The 4,559-nt window shown below is 35.8% G+C and overlaps 1 protein-coding gene and 1 long non-coding RNA gene across 2 annotated transcripts in view; one reads left to right on the top strand and one right to left on the bottom strand.

Moving 5' to 3' along the window:
* The window catches only part of Macc1 (MET transcriptional regulator MACC1), a 255,637-nt gene that overhangs the window by 214,174 nt on the left and 36,904 nt on the right, over positions 1–4,559 (bottom strand). The gene's annotated exons all lie outside the window — the stretch shown is intronic.
* Positions 3,828–4,559, top strand: part of LOC116080975 — a 6,605-nt gene continuing 5,873 nt past the window's right edge. Inside the window, exons 1-2 of the long non-coding RNA XR_004114703.1 lie at positions 3,828–3,854; positions 4,149–4,190. This is a non-coding gene — a long non-coding RNA (uncharacterized LOC116080975). The remainder of the gene's footprint in view (positions 3,855–4,148; positions 4,191–4,559) is intronic.

Here is a 4,559-nt window from a genome sequence, read left to right as displayed (position 1 = left end):
TCCCCAGTGAAGGAGTTGGAGAAAGGACCAATGGAGCTGAGGGGTTTGCAGCCCCTCAGGACGAACAATAATATGAACTACTGATATTTGTAATTCAGGGCTATGTTGTCTTCCCAATCCCTGGGTACCTTCTCAAACACTTCATCTTTGCATTGCTTTGCTGGGTTTTCCTGACTCCCCCACTCTTCTGCTTTCTTTCTTGCTTCTAGGATTTTCCCCTCATTTGGCTTTCTACATATATATTAGGGTTTGAATGAGAAATATCTCTATAGGCTTATGTATGTGAAAACTTGATCCTCAGATGGAAGCATCATTTATAGAAGTTATAGAACTTTGAGGAGGATATTGAGTCTTGCTGGAAAAATATCTCACTAAGAGTGTGCATGAGAGTTTATCAGCTTGCTCCAGTTTACTTTATGTGAATATATCAAGATGTGATCTCTTACTTCTCTGCTTCTGCCACCTCCATCCATGCCTACCCTAACATTTCTCTGGAATCATATGCTCAAATAAGCTATTCCTTTCATAAGTTGTTTTTAGTGACAATGTTTTAATCACAGCAACAAAAAAAGTAATACAACAGCCCTTAAATATTAATATTTCCCAGAGCTTTTTGTTTAATAGTCTAGACTTTCTTTAAATTAGCTTAATGAGTGCTATTACTTCACCCATTAATCCTGCACACTGGTCATTCAGTCTATCTTAATAACATAATGCTTTTCAAAAATCTAGACAGGATTTTTCTTTGCCCCTCAAATATCTCTACTTTAGTGTTCTAAAGTTTATCAATATTCACATGATTTTTGTGTGTGTAATTTAGTACATATTCAAAAAAAAAAAAAAACAGGTGACATGTCCTAGACTTGGGGTTAGGATGAGAGTTAGCAAAAGCTCTCTATTCTATTTCTATATCTGTACATCAAACATCATTTCTGACTCAGAATATCATATCCAAATTATATAATTAATCCTCCATCTTCATAGCTTTAACTTTTATTCCTATCACCTTTCCATTATCAATAGTCACAGCACTTTAAAATTGTGAGATGCTGACACCACCCAATATAAAATTAAATAGGATAGTATCTATTTTTAAACTGAAGATAAAATTTAACCAATATCTAACCAAAATTGTTTTTGTTGGTTAGCAAAAACCAAAGTTTTGGTTATAACACAAACTTCTTTATATTAGTCTAGTTTAAAGAGAAACAATAATCTATGATGGCTAGTATTGACAATTGAACAAGTTGAAGAGTTGAAGTATAGCCAACGACATACATGTGATAAACTACAACGTATCTGCAGAGTTGAAGTACAGCCAACGACATACATGTGATAGACTACAACATATCTGCATAGATAAACCAAGGAAACCCATAGATAAGGAGCATGTGAGCTGAAAGATGTACTGTTTAATCCCAAGAGCCATGAGGTGCACAGCTTTACAAGTATCATTCACAGAGTTGTAGAGGATAGATTGGGGGAAAAGAGCACAGGCAGAGACCATAAAAAGACAATGACACAAATCCTGAAGTCACAGCCTGAACTAGGTCAGCAGTCATAACAAAGATTAAAGATCCTTAAAATTAAAACTCATCTTTTTTTATGTGAAACTATTTAGTCCAAGCAAGGGTCCAACACTTGAGTTCTTTGAGTATTTAAGTATTATATGAAAAGGCACATTTCTTTAAAAATAGTTCATTGGGTGTTCTAATTTTAAAACATTAATGACTCATGTAAACAAGTCAAAGACTGACAACATCATTTAAATTATTTAAATTAATCATTTCTTTGTTTTCATTCAAAAGTCTCCTCTGTAGCTGTTTTGTTGCTCTACCTCCATAGTTTTCCATTGGACAGGTTTGATAGTCATCTGGACATTTCTCTCTCTCTCTCTCTCTCTCTCTCTCTCTCTCTCTCTCTCTCTCTCTCTCTGTGTGTGTGTAGATAGACAGAGACACACAGAGAAAAATGGTTTTTCTAAGTTCAGTGATGTTAGTACATAAAAGTGATGTCTCATGATTGCATAAAAAAAACTGTTAAAAATGTCACTAACTTAGATGAATATAGGCTCTTCATTACTGCTCTGCCTCTTTTCATGAAATACAACTTTATCTACATCATAATCCAGAGTCAGAGCTTAATTACAGGACTTTACTGTATTTATTTAATGTATAGAAAAATATTCACTATGTAAAATTTATGAACTAGAAATAAGTCATCACTCTTTGTTGGATGCTGTTGAAATGCCATGGAGTCATATGTGATACAAATGTCATGTAACCCTGAGTGTAACCTCAGAGATCTACTTGTGTCCCACTCAAAGGGTCAGATAGAGTCTGGTGCTCCAGCCCCACGTTGGGTGTCATTATGAAATTGTCTCACAGTTTTATGAACCGGGTTTTGCCTCAATCGAAGAGAGAAAGGAGACCTAAATACAGAGTTTGAGAACAAAAGGACACGAAGCCAAGTTGAGGGTTTTTAATTAAGGCTCACCTTTACTTTTGGGGTTTAGCATTTATGTATAAGAAAGCAAAACTGAATTTCTAGGTTAAAATGATATTTGAATAATATAAGCAATGTGGGAGGAGTCAGGAAGAGTCTGAACAGAGTCAAAGGGGAAGTTACAGGGAAGCTGGCTGCTGGGCTAAAGGTGATGGCTCAGGGTGTCAACTCTGGGGAGTGGCTGGAGATGTGCAGTTCACAGTGGGGGAGGAGGTCAACAACAGATGTCTTCAGGCTGTAGATGTGCCAGCCAGCAGGCATAGTTTCTTTTGGAATCTTCGAAGGCAGAACTCAGAGTAGTGAGCCTTTGTTTTAGGCACAGCAGGTGTGAGTTGAGTCTCTGGTTGCAAGCTCTGTGTCTTGCAGCTGAGGCAGAAGGGAGGGACCCAACACTATAAATGCCTTGGCTTTATTTTGTTAGCTTCCTTTCTGATATCTGTGCGGTCCACTGCCACAACACAAATCTGGTCACAAAACTTTCATTTTTTTTCCAGTATTAAAAAAATCAACTCGCAACTCACTGATAACTAAATCTAATAATAAATTTAATAACTTTAGTGGACATTGACATTATTTGTAGAACAGTTTCCTTCTAATTTCTATTGCTTCTGCTTTGTTTCCACGGTCTTCCTCTGATGAGACTCCTTTACTCTTCTTCTCTATATAGCCTCAACAATACAAGCATAATGAGACACCACCACACCTGCAACCCCTTACCTCACCTGTGATACCTGTTCTCCATTAAGCAAATAAAGTTATTTCATCTTATCATGTATACAATATACATAGATGAAAAGAAGCCAACTTTGCTCAATGTATTCTGTTATTCCCCGTGTCAAGATCCATATGGCATTTGAAATTATCTGTTGTCACCTATCACTAACATCTATCACTCTTATTAAATTTGAACACATGATCTGTGTGGATTAAGCACATTAATGATTTACCCTAAGTTATGAATAACACATTGGTGTCACATTAAGGAAAGAAAGATATCTTCCTTTGAGTCATTTAACTAAGACAAACTCCAGATTTGAAGTATCTACTTCATGCTCCCTCTGTCTTCCATCTGTGTGTGTGTATTGCTATATGTTATATGACCTGTGCGTGTGTGTGTTTGTGTTTGTGTGTGTTGTGTGTCTGGTATCTGTCCTTAACAAAGAGTTTCCCTCTGTTTATTGAACAGCACAGAAAGCATCACATAGGGAAGGAATGCAATTCTTTACAGAATTCTTTAAGAGTTTTACAATGGATTAAGTCATTGGCTCCAATGGATTCCAAATGACCTACATAACAAACATCATTGTTTCTCAACCAATACCCATAAATAGTTGCATTCAATGTTTATGGTAGGTTTTGGGAAATTACTTTTATCTTCTGCATTTGATGCTTTCAACAAATGATATACATTTATTACTGGGTCAGGAGCATAGAACACTACGTACTTTAAGATTGTAGCTAAGTGTGTGTATGTATGTATTGTGGCTGAAAAAATGATTAGGAGATGAGCTGAGGAACAAGGAAAATCAAACATATTCTAGGTGATAATGGTGACATTTTACAAACAGTATAACATTTTGTGTTCTAAAATTTACTCTTCACCGTCAATAGACAAAAGTAATATCTTAATTTTTCTTTTTCAGATAAGAATCCTGAGGCTGTAAGGAATAGTAGCTATTAAGTAGGTAAGTCACTTTCTTACCTACTTTATTCTTTCAAAATACAGCATTAAGATTCAGAATATGTATATATATTGTCTATATCATCCCTTGTATTACAACCATACCAGTCTTCAACATAAATTTTCTTTTATTTTTTCATAATGTTTTATTGAATATTTGGAAACTTCACATCATAAACTAGAGCACCTTCACTTCTCAGTCCTCCCAGGTCTGCTCCCCCCAAAAAGGAAAAAAAGGAAAATTTGTGTTGTCTATATATTCATTTCAGGATGGTCAAACTCCTGGTAGTCAGTTCCTTAAAGAACAGCCCTTAGGACGAACAACAATATGAACTAACTAGTACCCTCAGAGCTCCCAGAGTCTCAACCACCA

The sequence above is a fragment of the Mastomys coucha genome, unplaced genomic scaffold (assembly GCF_008632895.1).
Source record: "Mastomys coucha isolate ucsf_1 unplaced genomic scaffold, UCSF_Mcou_1 pScaffold6, whole genome shotgun sequence".
Classification (NCBI taxonomy): Eukaryota; Metazoa; Chordata; class Mammalia; order Rodentia; family Muridae; genus Mastomys; species Mastomys coucha.
The sequence above is the reverse complement of the archived record's forward strand: the minus strand, read 5'-3'. Positions and strand labels throughout refer to the sequence as shown.